General features: G+C 47.7%; 1 pseudogene; it reads right to left on the bottom strand.

The window, feature by feature from the left end:
* Window positions 1-3,926: 3,926 nt before the first annotated feature.
* LOC131490575 (protein shisa-9-like) lies at window positions 3,927-17,240 on the bottom strand (annotated as a pseudogene).
* Between the last annotated feature and the right edge of the window lie 6,765 nt (window positions 17,241-24,005).

A 24,005-nucleotide genomic window follows, 5' to 3' on the forward strand; every position in this document is an offset into this window, starting at 1 on the left:
AATAAGGTTTTGAACATTAAATGTGGAGGGAGGGGTTAGAATACTGCCTATATAAGTTACTGTTAATATTTCACTATCTTACATATTTTTTTTTACTCTTATACACCTCCCCTGATTAGGAAGTTCCCCCAATTTTTAAAAGATATTTGGCAATATCCCTGCCAGTGTCTCCAAAAGTCAAGTATAGGACATTTGGGTGTCTTGGTAAATATAGGAAATGAATGGAAATCCATCTGGCCCTAGATATGAGGTGCACAACATCTTCAGAAGCTAAATCATGAATCTGCTTTTCATCTGGTTCTTTGTAAACCCACTGGGAAATGGTTCTGGAGGTGAGCAGGGGAGTGGTCAGGGGAGAGCTGAGGCTGGAACGGGAGCCTGGTCTTTCAGATGGTTTCTGTGTCAGGAAATATCAAGCCAGTATTTCTCCTCAGTTTGGTGTGAGATCTCACCTGCTAAGTAACATTGTAACATCAACCCAATTCAAAAGAGGGGTTGCATGTTTGGGTAGAACACTCAGGGGGACTCTGTCCCATGAGCCTATATGAGAGCATAGTCAAAACATGAACTGATTCTATTCCAACACTGACCAGGTGAATAATTTTATGTGGATGCTTTTATAGACCCTGGGAGACACTTTTTATACCGTGGCTATAAAGGCTCTGTAATTGCCACTGACTTATTTGGTGTCGTTTTCAGTCTTTACCACATCACTAAACAATACCGCACAGCCAAAATTCTACTATCAAGCTGCCTGTACGAAATGCAATGTAGTATGCTGGAGTGGATCCTGGAACAGAAAAGGGACTTAAGAAAGGGAACTAGTGAAATCCAAACACTCTCCACAGTTTAGCTAAAAATAATGTACTAATGTTGATGTCTTAGTTTTGACAGGTATACCACAGTAATGAAAGATGTTAACATTAGGGGTAAGTATGGGTGAGGAGTATATACAACTCTGGGTATTACCTCTGCAACTTCTCTGTAAATATAAAATTAAAATTATATATATATATTTTTAAAAAGTGTGCTGTTAGGGGCGCCTGGGTGGCTCAGTCAGTTGGGCGTCTGACTTCAGCTCAGATGATGATCTTGCAGTCCGTGAGAGTGAGCCCCGCGTTGGCCTCTGCGTGGACAGCTCACTGGAGCCTGCTTCAGATTCTGTCTCCCTCTCTCTCTGCCCCTCCCCTACCTCTTTGATAGAGGTCGAGGCCCTTTTGATTATCAGACTAAATATTTTTAGGCAATATCACTGAATGCCTGGAAAGAACATGAACACTATCAGCTGAAGAAAAATTCATCTTCAGATAAAAAGGCAAGTCTTGCATATCACAGGAAAAATCAACCCTAGGAAATTTATAAAGGGAAGTTGACCACATTTCCCCACAATGAAGCTTTCTCCACCCCCCCACCCCAATTTGCCTTTACCTTAGTCCTCCACTTCCTTCCTCCCAAATATCCAGATTTCTGCAGACTTTTGATTCTCTTAGCTTGATTAAGGCATAATGGAAAGATCAGAAAGGAGTCTAGCATTAGTATTAAGATGAGAAAAGAGGGGCGCCTGGGTGGCTCAGTCGGTTAAGTGTCTGACTTCAGCTCAGGTTCATGGTTCGTGGGTTTGAGCCCCACGTCAGGCTGTGTGCTGACAGCTCAGAACCTGCAGCCTGCTTCAGATTCTGTATTCCCTCTCTCTTTGCCCCTCCCTCGCTCGCACTCTGTCTCTCTCAAAAATAAATACTAAAAAAAACGATGAGGAAAGAGAAATAGATGGAGATGAGTATCCTCTGAAAGCTATGTTGAATGAGCTCACTGAATAGAGATGAAAATGACATTCAAGTCTGGGTTATCGAATTCCCAGTCAGATCTGATAACTTGAATGTTTAGTGAAGAATACCGCAACAATGGCATGATGTGCCCCCTCTTGGTATATCACAAATGGATGCATCTTTCTTTCCATTTTTGGTAATGGTAAATCTTTGTTGCTCACAGTGTCCAGAGAAGAGTTCAATTCAATAGGTGCACTCTAATTCTGGCACCAAGAGCTGGTCTAACTTCTCAGTTGGAATGAATTCCTTCTCTCCTAGTTCTCTATAGGTCAAAATGGGCTCTGGTGACTGCCTGGCCTCTTGAACCCCTAATAATTGACAAATATCAGTCATTTAGGCCTATCCTCTCAATGAACTCCCAAAATCATTCCCTCTTCTGAACATGTAAATTTTCCCTGTGTCTACAGTATGTAAATAGCTCTTGTGAATCAATAAAAAGATAAAATCACTCCAAGGAAGGCTATCTTTACTAACAACTATTAAATTAATTGTAAAAATTAAATTGATTAAGGAGCCCCTCAGTAACTCAATTGGTTAAGCGTCTGACTATTGGCTTTGGCTCAGGTCATGATCTCACAGTTTGTGAGTTCAAGCCCCCCATCAGGCTCTGTACTGATGGTGTGAAGCCTGGTTGGGATTCTCTATCTCTCTCTCTGCCCCTTCCCTGCTCACTCTGTCTCTCTCTCAAGAATAAATTAATTAATTTTAAAAGTTTTTGAATAAAATTAAACTGATTAATGTAAATCGGTGGAAGAGCTATATGCTTATCTTTCCAGATCTTCCCCAAAATTCTAGGAAATAAGAACTGGATTAACCCAGCAGCAGTATAGGAAATTAACATCTTGCAAGAATGCAGTAAATGTTTGTGTACACTTGGCATTCTCTCCTGTAGTCCACCAGCAATGCTCTGGCATACATCTACCCAGTAGAATATTACAAGGCATTTTTTAATTGGTATAAATATCTCTGATTACTGAGACTCAGACATAGACCAAAAGCAAGAATCATAAATAAATCAAGTTAGTCTGTCACAAGAGACTTCTGAATTCCTCAGTGCCTAGACACTCATCTCTGAGCAGTAATTTGTTTTCAGTACAACGTTAAACAGAAGTCCCTTACTTAAACAAGATTCATTAATGTTCCTTGCCCTTTGGCCTGATAAAAATGAGTTCAATGAGTTTGTTACTTCGTTTGAGTGTTGATTCAAAAACCATCTCAAAGCTTATAACTTCACATGAGAAACTTGTTAACAGTCCCCTTGGATAGCCACAGACTCCACACCATTTCACCTTTGTCTATTTCACAATCATATTCTCTCATATGTGACGTCCGGGACCCACATACAACTAGGTTCTGCTTACTTCCCAGTGACATCTGAAAGGGAATGTGCTCATTTCTATCAGAGCCAGAACGGGACTCAGTGATCGCCATTTCTGAGTTGGTGCAATTTACTGTATCTTTCAGGGCTGTGAGATTTGGTCATAAAACTTACAATTTCTGACGTATTTTGCTCTAAGATGTGGCCGTTCCTCATGCCATTCTATGGCCCGATTCATAAATAAATAATGCCAAATCACTGAATACAATTAAACCTAGGACATTCTATTTAGTAGCCCATTTCCAAACCATGTAAACATTGACTTGATAAATATGTGGCAACATTTCCAAGGCTATGAAAAATTATCACAGTGCAGAATCGGAGAATCCACATCACCTGTGTCTAATACCGCCGATTTATTCCTCTACCCAGCCAGCATAAAAATTTGCAGCCAAACAGTCCAAAACGATGATTCAGCAAATAAGATACCAATGCAGCTCTTGTAATGGGGCTTCAGCAAAGGCCACCCAGATTATAAAATGTACCATGTTTTTAAGAACCTCCAGCCACAACTAAATGCATCCTTTAAACTGTCTGGCTTGTGTTATTGTTAATGAAGCCCTCCACATTACTTTAATGTGGGGGTAACCTGAAAACATAATAGCAAGGAATAAGCACCCCAAACAACTCAACACCCCACACACAAACGCATGTGTATGTGCATGCGTGCATACTCACACAGAGTAGCTTGGGATTATTTTTATGAAACTCTATTTTTATGAAAAAGAGATCAAATTCTTCTGAACTACTATCTGTTCATTGACAACAGCATGAAGATTAAAGGTCATAACTGGTCCACCTCAGGAAGCAGACAAATAAGCAAATGGACTGTTGGTTAACTGATTTCCCGATCAAGATGAACCAACAAAATGGGTTATTGCCAAACAGATTAACTATGTAAAATGAAACAACCAAGTAACCCATTAGTTAACTAAGTACCCATGATGAACCAACCAAGAGGGCCATTAGTTAACAGAAGAACCAACCATAAGAAGCCAACCAAATGGATCAATCTTTAACAGAGACACCAACCAAGGGAAATCTGATGATGCCAAACATCCCGGAGAGATGAAAGAAAACTTCTAACTAGTCAACAAACAGAAAAGCTCTTAATGAACCCAAACACACCCCATGAAATCTGGACACGTGACCACTGCCTGGGTCACCAAGTGGGGCTGGAAACAGACTGCACTGCTATACTTATGAAGATTATTTATGGGAGTTCTGGTATCCATGTTTTCATAATGCTGGACATGAACCACAATGTTGAGGTCCCTCTCCATGGGGTCAGTGTTGCAGTGGCCCTGTGGCCTCATGACATCTGCAAGGGCCCTGAAAGGAGAAAGAATTTAAATCTGTTCATTCCAAACACAATGATTGGCACCTGTTGTGTTCTGAGCACTGTGCTTATGAGGACAAGGCCCCTTATTCCACGGAGTTGCATGCTCGTTAGAGGTGGGAGGGAGAAAAAGACAGCAGGAAGTTACCAAAGATCACTGCAACTACAGATTACATAAGGACTTCATGCAAAACAATCCACACGTTTCTCACAATAGATGTGTATCACCCACAGATAGCAGTATCACCCACCCTGCAGAGCTGTGGAGATTTAATGACAAATACACGTAATGTGTCTGCACCCCATAAACTCAGTCCCCCCTCATAGCTAACGCCCGATACCACACTCCATGTACAGCAATGGCCCACCATTAACCACAAATAACATTCATGGAGTGCTTACCATAAGCGGGGCACCATGCCGATCACGTTACAAGCCTTAATTCAACTAAGTAGCTTACAAACACTTTATGAGGTTTATTACCCCTTCTTTGCAGATGAGCAGACCAAGGCTCAGAGAGGTGAATTAACCTGCTCAAAGTCACACAGCCAGTTGTACAGGGCTTTGAACAAGAGTCTGTTTTCACAGCTCTGTACACTGAGTGCATTGGGTTTCCTGTAGTTAGGGAGGATTTGGCATGATCCATCCACACACACCCCCCCCCGCCCCAGGTTGGTGCCCCTCTTAATCAGTAGCTGGGATGGAGGGCAAGGTTACAACCTGAGTCACCAACTGTGTTTTATCATCATGTTTCATCTCCTTGACATTCATCCAAGGGTCAATATTCTTTTTACTATTATTTGACAAGAAAATAAGTTGAGAGGTGTTAAGTGACTGTATTAGTTTCTCCCAGCTGCTGTAACAAAGTACCCCAAACTAAGTGGCTTCAAACCATGGAAATGTACTGTCTCACAGTTCCGGAGGCCAGAAGTCCAAAACCAAGACGTTAGGGGACTCCTCCCTTCCCTCTTCCTGGCTTCTGGTGGATTTCTGGTGGAAATCTCTGGCATTTGCTAGCTCGCAGCTGCCTCACTCTTCCTCCATCTTCACCTGATGTGTCTCCTGGAGGCTCTGTCTTCCCATGAAGACCTGCTTTTAAGGACACGAGTCATACTGGGTTAGGGGTGCACCCTCCTCCAGGATAACCTCATCTCAAATCATGACATCCGCAAAATCCTATTTCTAAACAACGTCACATTCTGAGGACCACTTTCTGAGGATCACTAAAAAAGACCAGGACTTTGGGGCGCCTGGGTGGCGCAGTCGGTTAAGCGTCCGACTTCAGCCAGGTCACGATCTCGCGGTCCGTGAGTTCGAGCCCCGCGTCGGGCTCTGGGCTGATGGCCCGGAGCCTGGAGCCTGCTTCCGATTCTGTGTCTCCCTCTCTCTCTGCTCCTCCCCCGTTCATGCTCTATCTCTCTCTCTGTCTCAAAAATAAATAAAAACGTTAAAAAAAAAAAAAAATTAAAAAAAAAAAAAAAAAAAAAAGACCAGGACTTTAAAAAATTTTTTGTTATGGGGCGGGGGTACACAATTCACCCAGAACAGTGACCTTCACAATTAGATGTAACCTTAGTAAAGCAGTTCAGTGTTTGCACAGAGCGCAGAACACAGGTAAGTGTCAAGCAGATATCACATCTAAGGTCAGACCTCACCACCACATTTCTTTCTCTTCACCTACACTCCACCATGTCTTTACCGAGACAGGACTATCCTTGAATGATATATACTATTGTAGGTATAATTGCATAGGTGTGTATCGTTGACATGAGTAGTGTTTTGACCACAAATCTCATTCTGTTTCTTCCTCTTTGCACGACATGAGAGCTAGCCAAAGTTCTAACTGTGAATCTCCTTTACCCAGTAGTTTCATGGTGAAGTAGAAGAATATCAGCCCTGCTTATCCAGTTCCCCAATTATGGACACCTACATGGTCACCACCTCCCTGCCTCTGAACACAACACAGCAATAGGCATCCTCATCCATGCCTCCTCTTGGACCAGGGAGAGCTTCTCAGGGTACACACTCACAAGTGATACTGCCATGGTTTAGGATACATCCAGATGCTCTTAACAAACTAGAACCCTCTGAATCCACATCAAGGGAGACAGAGAAGGAAGGGGAGCTGTTTGAGTGAGGCCACCCTGCCTGCTGCAATTTACCCCCCCCCCAATAGCACCAATTCTCAAATAATGTCTCCCAACCAACGGCAATAGCATCACCTGGGAGCACGTTAAAAGGCAAATTTTCACATCCACCCAGACCTACTGATTCAGAAACTCCAGAGTTAGCTACCTGTGTTTTCAAGTGCACGTTCAAGTCTGAGCCTGTGCTAGGCTCACAGAGGCTCCAAGCTTGGGGACTGAGTGGTTGCTCAGGGGGCAATGAGACAATGGCCCAAAAACCACAGCTGGTGAGAAGTGTCAGATGTGAAATACAGATAACACAGCAAGAGTCCCGCAAGAATTAGAGGAGTATGCCAAGACACAAGAGAATAACAACAGCTCCCAATCATTCATTCATTCACTCAACAAACATTCAATGCCTACTATGTGCCAGGCACTAGTCAAAGCTCTGGGAACACAGCCAGTGTGCAAGATGCACAAGATCACTGTCTTCCTGGAGCTTGTATTCTAGGGGACAGGATAAAAAATATATGCATATTAAATAAATTTGAAAAAGTGTAACATGATCAAGCCACACCAGCACATAGCAGCCTTATTTGCAACAGCCCAAAAGTGGAAACAACCCAAATCAGCTAATGAATGGACACACAGAATGTGTAATATGCAGTGGAGTATGATTTGGCCATGAAAAGGAAGGAAGCATTGACACCTGCTACAACATGGATGGAACCTGGAAACTTGAGGCTCCTGCAAAGGACCCAAAAAGCCACAGGGTACGTGATTCTATTTCCATCAAGTGTTCAGAATAGGCTAATCCACAGAGATACAAAGTAGACCAGTGGTGGCCAGGGGCTGGAGACAGGGAGGACTGGGGAGTGGTTCTGGAATGTATACAGACTTTCAACCATGAAAATGTTCTGGAATCAGATAGTAGTGATAGTTGCTCAACTTTGTGAATATGCCAAAAATCAATGAATTGTATACTTTTCTAAAATTCTAAATAAACTGAGAGACACACACACACACAAGGTGATCAGGAAAAGCTTTCCTGAGGAGTTGACATTTGAGCTGAGCCCTGAACGGTAAGAAGGAGTAAGTCATATAAAGATGATGGAAAGAACCTTCCTGGCAGAGGGAACAGCAAGTACAAAGGCCCTGGGGCAGGAAAGAGTTCAGACATTTAAGGTATAAGCCAAAAGGCCAATGAAGCTGGAGGATAGCCAATAAGGAAGGGAGCATTTAAGGTGAGGAAAACCTACCCATTTTATGGAGCTAAAAAACTGTTCAAGTTCACCTGGTGCATCAATGCAGGGACTGACATACAAAACTGAGGGTCTCTGAAATCGGAGTTCAGCCTCCTTCCTCACTCTGTGCTGTAAGCATAGTCTGAAACTCAAGGAGGCTGCAGGAAAGGGAATGTTTGAGGTAAAGCAGGCCCTCCAAACCTGATTTGCCTTTTTCACTTCTAAACAGGTTCTTCATCATGAGTTTCAGGGGGTCCCTGGACCCCTCGGGAGTTGAGTGGAAAATTTGTGCATTTTTCTCAAGCAAGAGGCCATAGCTTTCACCAGTTTCTCTAAGGAGTCCCCCCCCCCCCCCCCATAATTCCATGTTATTCAGGCTTTCAAGAGGTTCGCATAGTAAGTTACCAGGACAGCTACCATGAACTTGGTCAGCACTACTATCTGCAGATCCCCTGGGCTTCTCCAGAGTGCTGAAATTCCTGAAAAGCCAAGGATGCTTTTCCCCAAGGCAGCCCTTCCCAGGGCATGTAATGGAGATGAGAGTTCTTAAGAGGCCTCCATATCCTGGAAAAGCAGTCTTCAAAGTAGAGTCCACTCACTCTACAGACCACATAAAATGATTCGGCATAGGGGCAGGAAATCCGAGAACTCCTGCGTACGGTCTTTAGTCGTCAAAGTGGGGAATCAACGCAATATATGTATGGATGCTGGCACCCTCACTTGAAATGCCTGCGTCAGACAGTGACAATCAGGAAGCTCAGACCAAGAACGATGACTGGCAGTGGCACCATCGGTGGGGTATGTTGCCCATATTACAGCTATGTGCCCCCCTAAAGGAGATATGCAGATTCATTATCTAGGGTTAGTGAGGCTAACCATCACTAAGCAGGCACATGGCTTAAACCACTACCCCCACCCCCTGCCATAACAAAACTACAGACTCAAGAAAATACTGATAGAGGAAGCACAAGAAAACAATTGCGTTGACTCTCCCCATCTCTTGAACAGCTAGCTTGTCACAAGGTTAAAAACAATGATGTTCTATTCAGATCAAAGCAAAGTCAGCCAAGAATAATCAAAACTCTCATGAAAAATATTCAAAATATGGACTGTTTATTAATGCTAAGTTTCATCCTCAACATACATCACGCTTTGACATTAGCTAATGATTGCACGATGTCATCGTGCTTACCAATAAATTTTACAATATTTACTGCACCTACAGCTCAGTTTAAAATTTGTTGTTATGCTCCCAGGTCATGAAAATGAGGCTGCTCCAAAGGACACACCCTGAATACTAAGTTCCTAAAAGAACTATAATGGTAACTTTTAAGTGTCCACTTCACTGGGCCACAGGGTGCCCAAATATTTGGTCAAAGGTCATCCTGGATGCATCTGAGAATGTGTGTTTGGATGAAATGAACATTGACATTCAACAGACTGAGTAGATTGCCCTCCATCATTTGGGTGGGCCTCGTCTAATCAGTTGAAAGCATGCACAGACCAAAAGGCCGACCCTCTCCTGAGTAAAGGGGAATTTTCCTGTCTGACAGCCTTCAACTGTATATATGTATATATAAATATAGTCCTCTTTCTCTGGGGAACCCTAACTAATACAGGTACCTTACTAAAGAAACTATACTTTTCCTTGATATCCCTTGTCCCAGTTCAGAAAAATTAGGTTCACACATTGCCATTTGTGTGGTCAAGGATGATGGAATATTGGCAATTTCATAAGGTTCAATTTAGTGTCAATTTCCTTCTATATGTACTTGTGTGTTACTTGTCTTGGGCCATTTGACTGTTAGTTCTTTGAGCGCAGGAATTGTGTCTGCACTGTCACTATTCTCTTCTAGCTCTCAAAACAGTGCTAGGTATGCCATAGGTGCTCCATAAATACCTATTAAATGAATAGGTGAATGGGTGAATGAATGAATGAATGAATAAAAGAGGAGGTACTTTCTTTTGTAAACTGGGATGTCAGAAACCAGAATTCCTCTGTGCCAGATACTGTTCCAGGCACTGAGGATACAAAAGAAGAGATTTGTGGAGTGTCCCTGCACTCCTCACTGTGGACAGTAATGCAAACAGACAGATAATCAAGTAGCAAACCAGGGAATTAATAAGTTAATTTTAGACTATCATGTGAAATGAAGCAAGGAACACCAAGCAATGGGCTGGAGGGGGTGGGTGGGGGGCAGTGGTAACTGAGCCTGGGTCATCCGTCAGAGATGACTTCTCGGAGAAGGCGACATTGGAGCGGAGACCTCAATGGCGAGGGAGCCAGCATGTGAGGTCTGATGGAGGAGAATTCAAGCCAAGCCAACACAACAGCTCCAAGGTAGCAATGAGCTTGATACATTTGAGGAACAAAAAGAGAACACGGTGTTCCTTCATTTTCCAATTACGGCGAGCAAATAAAAGACCCCAACATTCCCAAACAGAGCTCAGAACCTCCTCATCTTGCTTCCAAGGTTCCAGGAGTCCCGTGGTCTAAACTGTGTCCTGACATTTAAACACTTGACTAGGATTCTGGAGCATTTCCTGTTGTACCAGAAGCATCTTTTAGTCTTTCAAGAACGCAAGGGTTGTGGGAATGAGGTAACTTTCTGGAGCGCTGGTTACACAGGTACAGGCAAAGCTCCTCAAACCACACTTAAAATGTGTGCCTTTTAATGTATAAAGTATACCCCACTGAAGGTGACTACTAAAATGCAAGGACTCCATTGCCCAAAGAGAAGTAACCTGCCATGAAAAAGAATATAAAGAGACTACTCCATGGGCAAGGAGATGTGCCTGCAAGGGTTTCTCCAAGCTGGGGAGCTGGTCAAAGCCACAGGGTAACCACAGACATGCAGGAAAAAGGGGAAACAGGAGGAAGAGAGAAAAGGCAAAAGAAGGGAAGACATTTATCCCTTGATGCCACTTCTTTAAAAGGGACTCCAGCTCTTCTGAAGTGTGTTTGAAAAGCACCCAGGACACTGTGCTGTGTAATGTGCCACTTGGATTTCTGATTCTGTTTGAAGGTGGGCAAAATAATGGCATGTGTTCCCTACTGGCCTCAAGTGTATGGAGCTTCAAACAGGCATTCCTGCCCCCAAGGTCATTTCTCATCAATGCCTCCTCCAAGGGTGCTGGTCCTGCCAGGGGCAGATGCAGGAAACACTCCTGGTCTTGATCTTACAGTGTCTTCTTGATCTGGCCCCCCTGGCACATGTTGCCATTTGCAGAACTGCAAGCACTTCTAGGTGATCTGAGAGCACGGAAATCCTGCACATGTCCGCTCAAAGGCCATGCAGCCTAGTGGTCAAGGACCTGTGCTCTGGCCTCAGACTGTCTGGGTTGGCAGTCTGACTCCTCCACTTCCCAGGGCCTTGTTCATCCTCATGGAAAGCAATCTGTGCCTCTTCAAAGGCACACGTCCTAACGCCTGCTTCACTGGGGCAGGGCCTGAAATTAAATGAGAATTTATACCCAAGCTCACGGCAAAATAGCAGGCTAGACAAGAGTTCTTTAATATCACCCAGGCCAACACTTTGCAAGGCATTCAATGTGGCCATACCTGGGCCTTCTCTCCTATTCTGAACCTGTCACCTTCCGCTGCTTATATCTGAAGGAGTTAGGAGCCTTGACCAATATCACATAGCTAAAAAGATATAACAGAGTGAGGGCTAGGAACCGAGTTTGAGACTACAACATTTACCCCTCTGGCAGGTAAGGGGTAGAAAATTCCAATAATAAGGGTCATGGCAAAGGGGTAAAATTTGCAGAGCAGTGACCATAAAGAGGTCCTGTGCTAAGGGCCTCCTAAGCCCAGTCTCAGTGAAACCCTCACACAAACCTAGGACATAGGGATCGCCATGGTCTCATTTTACAGTCAAGAACCTAAAAGAGAGGTGAAGTCACTTTCGCAAGGCCATACAACTCTTAAGTGGCCAGGCTGGATGGAATCTCCAGACATCTGACTTGAGGTCGGCCTGACCGCATCTCCAGGCCTGCAGGGACCAGCACTAAGTGAACTGGGTTGGGGGTGGAGACAGAGGTGAACCTGAGAGCTTCCTAAGGAGGGAAGTCACCACTGGGTGGCAACCAACAGCTTCCCTGTGAAAATGCACGTCCGGTGTTGTCGGTTCTACCAATTTCTCAAGAGAAGTCAGAAATCGGGATTTCTATGTGAAATCTCCTTGGTTCTAAGTTGGTTTTAAAACACAATATATAACAGACACTGAAGACATTTTACAGCCCAGATGCAGTGAGCCTTGACTGGATCTGAGTTTGGCAGTCCAAGCTCCAGAGGACATTTCTGGCATGACCAGGAAAATGTTACCATGATTGGCTATTTGATGGTATTACAGAGTTTCTGTCCTTCTTCTTGAGTGTGATCCTGGGATTGTGTCATGTGGGAGAATGTCCTTGTTCTTAGACGATCCACACTGAAGGATTGAGGGATGAAGTGCCACATCTGCAATTTCTTTTCAAATGTTTCCACCAAGAAACAGAGGAAAAAGAAATGGAGGGAGAAAGGGAGAGAGAAAATGAAAATATAGAGTGTGTTAAAGCAGATATGACAAAATACTAGTAATTGTGTGGTCTAGATCTGTAACTCGCAACTGGGGGTGATTCTACCCCCGGAAGACATGTGGCTATGACTGAGGACCTTTTTTTTTTTAACTGTCACAGCTGGGTTGTAAGGGAGCTGCCACTGGCGCCTAGTGGGGGGAGTTGAAGCAGGCTGCCAGACACCCTACAACGCACAGAACAGCCCCCCACAGCTGAGAATGAGCCGGCCCCAATGGCAGTCGTACCGGGAGTGACAAACCCTGAAGACATTCCTGTCCTTCTTTTAAGTTTTTCTTTTGTATGTGTAAAATGTTTCACAGTAAGAAAAGAGAGAGAGAGAAAGAGAGAGAAACTAAAAATAAGAATACATAAATAGGGGCGTCTGGGTGGTTCAGTCGGTTGGGCATCCGACTTCCACCTAGGTCATGATCCCAGCATTCCTGGATTCGACCCCCTGTGTTGGGCTCTGTGCTGACAGCTCAGAGCCTGGAGTCTGTTTTGGATTCTGTGTCTCCTTCTCTCTTTCTCTCTGCCCCTCTCCTGCTCATGCTCTCTCTCTCTCAAAAATAAACATTAAAAAAATTTTTAAAAAGAATACATAAATAGCAATACCTTGCAGACCAAACAAAACATGTCTGCGTGGATGGGTAACCACAGCTCGCCACTGTTTGCAGTCACTTGTTCCAATACATAGTTGCTGGATGTAAGGCTGCTGTAGCTGGTGAATGAGGGCCTCTAAAGTTCTTCAGATAGGTGGGCAAGACCCCCACAGCTCCTGGAATTAGCGACTTTCTCTTGTTTTCAGGTCCCAGTCAGCCCAGAAAGGAGCAGCCGACATGCCTAGGACTCTGGGTCTGAAAACTGACATCACAGAGGCCTCTTCTGGGATACCACAAGTGCATGGGTCACCAGAAGCAGTTGGTGATGTGGGGGTGCTTTCCGATGAAATGAGAATGAACCCTTCATCTCAGTGACCCGCACAGCCCAAGACAAATTAAGAGGCTGTGGCCTAGATGTTAATTTCACCCAGGAGCTCTCAGGTGGCTGGGTATATGCCACCCAGCCTGACCTGTGGCTGAGACTTGAAATGATTAACTGCATACACAGTGCAACATGCATTTGGACAGTCCCTGGGGCAGCCCCCAGCACCACAAATACACAAGCAGAAATACGTGCAGAAAACACACAACCAAATGCAAATAAGAGAGTGGCACTGGATTAATGCATCCATCTCCAAGACTGTAAAATAGTCCCAAACTCAAGAACAGTCTTCCTTAAATGTGTAGGCCACTTTTGAGGAGCAATTCGAGGAGGCTGTTACATGCGGATTTCTGGGGCTCATCCCAGACCTTTACTGACCCGGAATCATTCCCTTTCCGGACAGAACACAAGAATGTGTGTTCTAGGAAGCCCCCCACCCCCACCCATTGCTCACTCAAACTGGAAACACAGTTGAAATCAGGGGGCTGGGGACTGCAGTTTTATAACTAACTGTGTGACATTGGAGAAGCTTGAGCCATGATTTTCTCTTCTGTAAGTGGGAACTGACAGCACCTGTCTCCTAAGGCAGTCATGCACACTAAAGGAGCGTTTACACACCCACACATGCGAGTACACACACACACACACACACACACACACACACACACACACACACCTACCTCTAGTGCTGTGCTTGACAAATGTTCCTTCCATTTCCGTAATAGTAACTGGCTACACACAGGAAAGCCTAGAGAGCTTTACAGAAGTATACAGACTCAGCAACCCTAGAGATTCTGATCTAAATTGCCTAGGGCGGGGCCCCTAGCAACACGTTTTTTTGTTTGTTTGTTTGTTTGTTTGTTTTTGTTTTTTAAAGCACTCCAGGTGCTAAACAGCAGCTGGGGTAAAAAACCACACCGGGGAAACTGCCAATAAAAACCAACTATCCTTTCTCTTCAAGAGAATGTACTTCCACCGCATTCTAGAATTCCCAAACTGTGCCCAGGGAGAGTCTTGTGTCCAGGCTCTGTTATCAGAGGACTGGGTGCCCCGAGATTCCACCCCCAAGCAGCCCTTTGTGGTCCCTGCAGAAGTGGCTGCAACCCCTGGGGGATTCTTTTTCTCCAGACAGAGCTTCAAGGTGGCAGGACACGAACATGAGTCCCTCCTGGGCCGTGAGGTCAGCGGTGGAGCGCTGTCTCAACAGGAATGCCCAGATCACACAGAGCCTGAAGATCACACATCACCTCCCCCCCCCCCCGCCCCCACCCCGCGACAGGCCAAAGGGAGCCACCCACCCTTAACTCCACTCGAACCTTCCCACCTTTCCTACCCTCCTCCACCCCCCACCCAAACACCCAGGAGGGCTCCTGGAAACGCTGGTTTGCAAGAAAGGCTCAGGGGATATACTTTAGCAGAGGAATTAAAACGAATCTGCAAGGGAGCCTACCTATCCCTGGGGGACTCTCTCCCTACCAAGGCGACACCCGTCCCCTGCCGCAGTCCTGTGGTACTCTTCCTTCATCTTAACACAGACCCTGGGAAGCTACAGGGACTGGTGGGGACTGCGGGGAAGTGAAACTGGCCTGTGGGGCTGGCGACAGGGCATGTTGAGGGTGCAGGAGGTGGGCGGGGCCAGCGTGTTATTCTCTCAGTTGGTCAGAGTATCCTGAGTCCCCTGAAGCTAACTTTTGTGCTTCAAGACCCCAACATCCACCCACACCTCCCTGCTGACCCAAACCAAGAGGACTTTCCTCACCTCTTGCCCCAAATCCCTCCCCTCTGGGGGGGGGGGGGGGGAATCATCGGATACTCTGCGTATAAGTAGAAAATAATGACTAGTGAGGTGGTAATGTTGCTTCGCCTGTTTTGGGTGGGTCTCTGTTCAGATTTTTTAGGCAGGCGCACGTAGCTCGTGCATCCATCCACACGAGCACACATGGGCCCCCGCCAGAGGTGTGGGGAGGGTATGTGTCTGTGTGTAGGGAGGGTAGGGGGACACATGGCGACCCCGCTGCCCACACTCGGCCAGATCGAGCTAGCTAGCACCCAGCCATCCACCTGTTCCAAGACCGCCAGTCGCTCGCCAACCCCGCCCGCCCAGACCTCACGCCAACCCTGGCCTGCGACGCGTCTGGGGGCTGCTTCCCTGTGGCTGCGTCCTCTGCCTCCAAAGTTACTGGGTCGTGCGAATCAATTCAGACACTTTTTTAAAAAGCAAAAGGCAGGGGCGCCTGGGTGGCTCAGTTGGTTGAACAACCGACTTGGGCTCCGGTCATGATCTCGCGGTTTTTGAGTTCGAGCCCCGCGTGGGGGCTCTGTGCTGACAGCTCAGAGCCTGGAACCTGCCTCGGATTCTGTGTCTCCCCCTCTCTATGCCCCTCCCCTGCTCATGCTCTGTCTCTGTCTCTCAATAATAAATAAACGTAAAAAAAAAAAAAAAAAGCAAAAGGCAAATCGCTCCATTAATCCCCAAATGCCTTCTCCCATCTGCTGCAACTCGCTCCCGCTGGGACTTGCATAATGAATAAAGCAAACTGGAAAGTTGAGGAATCAGGGGGGCTCCCGCCCATGGAGTCCGGGCCAACCCTGCAAGGGGCGAGGTGGAGGCCCTGACCCCCAGCTGGGAGAAGTGGCGCCAGCGGAAAGCAGGGAGGAGTCAGGAAAGACAGGAAGGCAACCAAGGTCCCAATTCCAGGGACCTGGCAGCTCAGGGAGAGAGAGGCGGCCGCTCCAGGCAAGGCTTTTGTTCTCGCCCTCCCCTCTCTCTCTCTCTACCTCCCTCGCCTCTTCTTCGCGAGCCTTACGAGTTGCAGGCGGCACACACTCCTTCCCTCCCTTACACAGGCCGCCCTTCCCTTTGGGCCCACCTGCCCTGTTTACCTAGAACCTAGCAACTGGAATACGAGGGGTCGACCCTTCGCCAAAACCCAAGACTCCGGGGCCGTGGGCTTCCGGGCTGTGTGTGTGTCTCAGATCCGCTTCAATCCTAGGCGGGAGGGGGCGGCGAGAGGGTGAAGGAGGAGGGCAGAGACCACCCCCACATACACACACGCGCTCGAGTCCACACCTGTGCGGAGCCCAGCGCCCCCTCTCCGAGCTGGGAGCCCAAGTTGGCTTCCTGGGCGACCTCCTCCAGCGGAGATACGGGGGGTGGGGGAAGCGCCATTGCGCAGGCAAAGGTGGAGAGGGAAGAGGAGGGAGAGCGGCGCCTGGAGGGGAGGGGGGAGGGGTTGCAGCCCACCTGGACACGTGCTCCCTTTGCAGCCGGTGCGCTTTCTACAGCCCCCGCTTGGTGAAGATGCCGACAAGCACCATGACGTCCCACCAGCAGATGATGTAAAGGATCAGGGTGGTCTTGTCCTTCGTGGGGTGGTGTGGGGAGTCGTCCTTGCGCGCGGGGCCTTGCGGGTGTTGAGCCACAGCGGAGTGTCGTAGTTGGTGCAGGTGCTCTGGCTCAGTCGCCGCTTCTTAAATGTACAGCAGAACCGGAAGTCACAAGTCCCGCAGCAGAAGATGAAGTCGCCCGAGTGAACCGCTGGTCCCACTGCCCCATGACATCGAAGTAGCCCCGGTAGAAGTCCGGCGTGGACGCTCTGGTAGGTGGCTTGTCCGAGACCCCCGGGTCCTCGCCGGCCTCTCCCGAGGTGGCCCCGGAGCAGCTGCCCCCCCCCACGCCTCCAGCTGCGCCAGCTGCCCGTGCCCCACTCGCTCCTGCGCCGGGCACACGCGGGTGCACAGCTCGGGGAGGAAGCAGCCGAGGAGAAGCCGTGGGACGTGACGAAATCATGTCTCCCAGCCTGGGCTCGGTCGCTCGGCCGCCGCCAGAGCCGCTGCAGCCGCCTCTTGAGGTGCGGCCGAAGCTGCCGAGGCTGCTGACGGGGGCTTCGAGCCGCCGCGGGCCGGACAGGCAGGGAGCTGCGCGGGCCGCTCAGCGGTGGGCGGTCACTGCACTAGGCTGAGCCAGCTTTCGCCTCCCGCCCGCCGCGCGTTGCGCGCCGAGGGGGAGGGGCCGGGCGGGGAGGAGCGCGCCCAGCCGGGCGCGGGGAGGATGAGTAGGGACAAGGGCTGGGTGTGGGTCCGGCGGGCTACGGGGAGAGGCGGGAAGAGGCGGGGAGAGGCGGGGCGGGGTGGGGGGCGGAGAGCAGCGGAGAGTCGATCTGTCAGCGCCTCGCCTAGGCGGGAGGCTCCGGACTAGCCGCTCTGCGCCCGCTCTGAGGATCCCTATCCCTCACCTCTCCAGCTCGCCTAGTGCCCTGGAGAGAGCCAAGCAACGCTTGTGGGATGAAGGGAAGGCAGGAGGAAAGGGGGAGGGGGACGAGGGGGAGGGGGGAGGGGGTTGAAAGGGCGCGAGCTCCAGAGGGGTGGGGGCGCGGAAGAGGTGACTCAGGAGGGCTAGCGGGAGCGAATTGGGGGGCGTGCGGAGCTGAGCTACGCTAGCGGGCGGGGAGGAGGGAGCTTAGGCAGCCACTGGGGCTGAAGGCACCGCTCGGGTTTCCCAGCAGGTGGAGGATGGCTGCGGGACCTCCCGCGCCCTCTCCGGGAGGGAGTCGCGGCTCAGACCTGTTCCGGGCGAAGAGGCGGGCTCTGCCCGTGGCTTTTTCAGGCGTGAGTGCGCAGGAGCTGCGTCTCGAGTCTGACCTCCAGGGAAGGGGGGACTCGGCGGGGTTAGGTAGGGACCGACTAAGTGGCTTCCACTCCAAGGCAGACTGGGACACAGTCTGATCAGGATCGCCCCTCCATAGTGCCCGGGGCCGTCTCGCCTCGCCCTTCCCTTCTCCCGACTGCGCCCTCTAGTCAGGCGCGCGCGTCCGGGATGGTTCTACTCCCCGGGACTTGGCGGAGGACCGAGGCTGTGCTGGGAAGGCGGGGTGGCAAGCCACTGGCCCCGGGATAAGCACCCCCGGGAGAGGGCCGTGGGAGGAACTGAAGTCAAGAAGCGCAGGGGGTAGGGAGAGGCAGTAGACCAGGCCCAGGCAGGGGCACGTCCCAAGTGCCGGAAAGTCTTTCCTTGGGACTCTCCCAGGCCCCAGGACCTGCCACTTCTGTCCCTTTACGACCTCGCGGCAGCGTTCCTTGCGTTCCACAGGAGGGCACACCGCCGCGCCGCCTCTGCGCGCCCAGATCGGTGCAGCGCAAGGCCTGGACACCTAGCTTCAGCCACCCTCCCGCGCCTGGAGCCCGCGCGTGGGTCTCCGGAGACGGCTGGCCCCTGTGCTCACGGAGCCCCCCAGACATCCTCACCGGATGTGGCGCAGCCCGGCCTTGTTTCCTCAGCTTTCAGCCTCAGGTCGTCGCCCGTCAGCATTTCCAAATCTGCCCTCTCCACTCAGCCGATTCCAGCCATCCGTCAGCCCTCTCTCATGCCTACCACTTCTTTTCTCTGCTTGAATTTGACTCCAATAGCCCCCAAAACAGGATTTGCACCAAAGCTGCTACACCGAATTTAGATCTCCACACGCCCCTGCGTTTTGTTTTGTTTTGTTTTTAAATGCATTAATTAAGTATACACTTTGCAGTCAGCTGGGCGGTTTGCAGGGAAATGATATCTCCACAACCCCAGCCCCTCCATTGGGCTTCGGTTAGGGGCTTCTCGGGTCATTTTCATTTTCAAAGCATCAAAAAGTTGGGTCACATAGAAAATGACATAGTGGGTTCTCTTTAACTGAAAAAGCATGGTTGGGGAGGCGGTTATTGGACTCTATGGCAAGTTTTCTCAAAATGACAGGGAGCTTGGAGAATTAATTGTGCCTTCTCTTCAAAGAATGTCACCTCCTGTCTTCTGAAACACTAGCATAGAATGACCCTTTCCAGCAAAAAATGAACCAGGCCGACACTGACCCAGCATATCCAGAAGTATGCCAGCCCTGGGAGATTCATTGAATTGCGGGCTGTATTATGTCCCAAACCACCTGGGCAAGGTGTGAGATTGTTTAGTCTAAATGCATCAGAGCCATCGGAATGAGATTTCCAAAATAAGGTAGTGTGGATGTCTGTCGACCCACACCCACCACCACTGTGTGAGCCTCTACAAACACAAGCATTGGTATGTGAGAGCTCATGATAGCTGACATTTATTTGATGCTTACAACATACCCACTAAGCTTATCTTTTCTAAAATCACCTCCTCACAGATGCTCAAAGCAGTGCCTGGCATCTCACAGACAATCTGGGAATAGTTGCTAAACCACTGGAGTGACTGATCTCATTTAACTCTATCTCTAGGTAATACTATCAGGCCCATACAACAGAGGGAGAGACTGAGGCCCAAAGCAGTTAAACCAGTTGCCCACAGTAGCACAGCAAGGGATGCTACACAGTTGGCATTTGACCCAAGAAAAGTGACTCTTAGGTCTGTGTTCTAACCACTGCAGGTAGTGCCTTCCTAAAATAGGCCCTTAGACTCCCTGTCCGTTTGACATTACATTATATATTTGGTCTGTGCCCGTCTCCACACATTGAATGGTAAATTCCAGGGCAGAAAGGGGCCTTGACTCCTGCAGCATCTCCCAGCACCTACAGCAGCCAGAAGCATGAGAGACACTCAAAAACTATTTATAGGCTGTTTTGTTTAACTTATTAAGCTCTTATCCAAGACCTTGGTGTGAAACCAAGGGAGAACTGACAATGGAGTTTCTGCTGTCGGGACCGCACAGAGGGATTGGTCTAAGCACTAAATCTAGGCACTAAATCAGAACCTGAAAGGACTGTTCCAGCACGCCTGCCAAGGTCCAAGAAGCTGAGGCTCAGAGAGGTTAAGGGCTTTGTCCCAAGGTCACATGGTCAACAAATGGGAAAGCCAAGGCTGGGTGCAGAATGCCAGACTCTTGACCTCTGTTTTCCTGCCTGGCCACCCCCACTGCACCCCACCGAGGCACCTCCCAGCAAGCATCAGAGCTGGGAGCCTAGGGCAAGGACCTGGTAGAAGAATAGGTCACAGACACCTTCCCTCAAGAGTTGGGGGTGTTCGGACACTTCTAAATTTGATTTTAAAAAAGAGAGACAGAAAACACCTTCATGAAGAGAGACAAACTCTAGACAGAAAAGTCCATTTTAGAATCGGTCTCCAATCTCTGTAAAATATTGCTTGTCACCAGAACATTTGAGTCCGGTCCTCAGAGGAGACTCACTCTGCCTGCTGTTCCTGGCTTTAATTAAGAGACTGTCCCCTGTTTGTCACAAGGAGAGTGCAGGGAGCCTGTTTTGGAAAGAAGCCAACCCGATAGACCGACCCTTCATGGCTTATTTGCCAGATCCCAAACTTTAAACCTGCTAGCCCTGTGAACTTTAACCAAACCAAATTCCCTTGTTGTTCCGGCCTGGAATATTGCCCATACCTGTTTCCCAAGCCTTTGAAAAATATGTACAAAAAGGGGAGAATCAGGGTCATATTACTCTTTGAAGGAAGAAAGCCACTTTCCTCTGGGTATGTCAACTCAGTAAATAGAGTCACTGCTTCCTAATAGATGTGTGATTATTGCAAACATGTCCCCATTTAGGACATGTGGTTGAGAAAGCATTTCTCTCAGGGTTTCTGGCAGGGAGGGGTGCGCCGTGTGTGTGTGTGTGTGTGTGTGTGTGTGTGTGTGTGTGTGGGTGGTTATTTACTTCCTAATTGAAACACCTGTCAAATTCATAGAAGATGTAAAATCATCATCAAAGACCACCCCCACCACTACTCAAATGAATTCATGTAAATGTGTTGAAATTAAAACGCAGCTCTTCAGGAAAGTGCTTTCTATGAAAGAGATGATGACATTAGTATTTACAACACAGGCACTTTTAATATCAAAGGAAGAATCTTGTTTGCTCTAGGCTTAACTATGTCAGTCTGCAGCACAATTAGCAAGGAGCCTGCAACCATACTCCCCAACAATTAAGGGGAAGGAGCGATGTTACAAAGGGGGTTTGTTCACCAAGACTTGGAGCCTGCGTCCATCTATACGCAACTCCACAAATTAGACTGTGTTGTGGCCGAAGGCGTTGATTGTTAATAGTCCTCATCTGGTGACTTTTAGGGTTTCAAAAATGTTTCTTAGCAACTGTTAGCCTTGAGAAAAAAGAGATGACACAGAAGCTGTTGGTTGGGAACCTTAAGAGCTACCTGGGGGCTGGGGGGTGGGGGGGGTCAAAACTGGACCCCCCTATACAGAGGGCAAGGAGAGACCAAAGAAGGAGGCAGATGTCTCCAGATGGGTGGGTGGTGGGGGTAATAAGCAAGGGAACTTACAAGGCCTGCCCTGGGCCCTGCAAGGCAAGTGGATCTCTGCACCTGCCTGCCAGAATCTTACAAGTTTATATTACACACAACCCAAAACGGAGGTCAGTAGTATATCGTCCAGATGGTCTTAACAGCACTTTGCTCTCTCAACGCTGCATCCCTGAAGCAGACTCCTAGTGCCAGTACAGTGTTTGGAATATACATTGCAAGGACAGGGGAGGGGGTGATGAGCCTCCGATTGCCCACCTCCAGCTCAGGGGTCAACTGAAGGTCATGTCCCCTTGATGACTTTCTCCAACAGAAGCCAAAATGTGGCTAGCACCTTGCCGTACTGGGGCAACACGCTGATTTGATATATTTTATTCTTTTGTTCTGAAAAGATAAAGAAAACTACAAGAGAAGTGAAATGGGTCTAAATTTTGGTTCCCCCAGACCACAAGTAGTAGGTGAGATGATTTTTGGTGGTACCCAAACATGTTTTTTTAATAATTTTATATTTATTTTTAATGTGTGTCAGAAAAAAATTTATGACACATCAAACACTTGGCTTCATGGGCAGAAACATTTAAGGTGCACATCAATTTAAAGTCCATTTAAGAAGAATAATAAATACATTATAGTATTTACTAATAAAGTATAAATAAATAAAATAAGATGAAGTGTCTTATGTTTGGGAAACATGGGTTTTGGTGTGAGTACAGGGTTTCTCAGCTTCAATGCTATTGACATTTTATTTTTTTAATGTTTATTTATTTTTGAGAGAGAGAGAGACAGAGCGTAAGCAAAGCAGGGACAGAGAGAGAGAGAGAAAGGGAAAGAGGAAGACACGGAATCTGAAGCAGCCTCCAGGCTCTGAACTGTCAGCACAGACCCGGATGAGTGGCTCAAACTCACGGACCGTGAGAACATGACCTGAGCCGAAGTCAGTAGCTTAACCGGCTGAGCCACCCAGGTGCCCCAATGCTATTCACATTTTACAGTGGATCATTCTGTGATGTGGGGAGCTGATGTGGGGGGCTGTCCTGTGCATCATAGAAGGTTCAGCGGCATCTCTGGACTCTACCCACTAGATGCCAGTAGCACCTCCCAGTTGCCACAACCAAACACTGTTGATGAGCAGACATTGCAAAATCAATTGAGAACCGCCCCATGTTTAAATTGCTGTAAAACTCTTAAATGATTTCTGAACACGGGGCCTCACAAATTCTGCAGCCAGTAGGGGATGCAACTCTGGCAGAAAGAGAGGTCAAGCATATGGGAACTTACAGGAGGATGTTTCACTCCGCCTACACAGGCAAAGGCTTCTCTCAAAGTGTTGACATCCCAGCAGTCCCAGCTTACATGTGTGTAAGCATTCTCAGCAACATAGCAAGATGAATTTTTTTTTTTCTAAGTAGGCTTTATGCCTAGTGTGGAGTCCAATGCTGGTCTTGAACTCACAACCCTGAGATCAAGACCTGAGTTGAGATCAATTTTAACCAACAAAGCCACCCAGGCACCCCCATAGCAGGAAGAAATTTGGTAGATTCTCTTTAAAAATAGTTCTCAGGGCGCCTGGGTGACTCAGTCAGTTAAGTATACAGCTCCTCATCTCGGCTCAGGGTATGATCTCACAGTTCCTGAGATCAAGCCCCACATGGGACTCTGTGCTGACAGTGTGGAAACTGCTTGGGATTCTCTCTCTCCCTATCTTTCTGCCCCCCAAAATAAATAAATAAAATACAACAGGTAGTTCTCAAATGTCAGTCCTAAGAACAATACTGAAGTTTTCCATAGTTAACTTTCTAGTCCATAGAAAATTGAGAAAAATTATGGTTGATGAAATAGATATTCTATAAGCACCTCTTTTAAAGCTGTATACTTTATTTGTGTCACAGTTCACTTTCTAAATTATGTTAGTCTTATATTTATGTATGTGTGTGTGTTTAAATATTTCTTACCAGGGAAAAAATGGTAAACTTATCATGCCTAGTTTTTGGTCATTTTACTATAGATGAAATCCCAGAGTTTGGGATGACTAATTTAAGAACCTCACAGTAGGTTTTGTTCACAAGTAAAGTGGTAGTTTGAGGCAATTCTCTGAATAATTTAAGTCCCTCCAACTGTGCTGTGAAACCAAAATAGGTTTTAGGGTCATGCATTTTCCAGCTAGCTACATTGGCTAAAATGATGAGGTGCATCCCCAGGAATCAGCTATGGCTGGATGCAAACCACACAACTCCCCAGACCCATGTCTCTCTGTTCCAATAAATGCCTATAAATACAGATTGTATCAGTTAGTTTTTTCCATGTAACAAATCATCCCAACATTTAATGGCTTAAAATAATAA

Source organism: Neofelis nebulosa, chromosome 2, assembly GCF_028018385.1.
Source record: "Neofelis nebulosa isolate mNeoNeb1 chromosome 2, mNeoNeb1.pri, whole genome shotgun sequence".
Taxonomy (NCBI): Eukaryota; Metazoa; Chordata; class Mammalia; order Carnivora; family Felidae; genus Neofelis; species Neofelis nebulosa.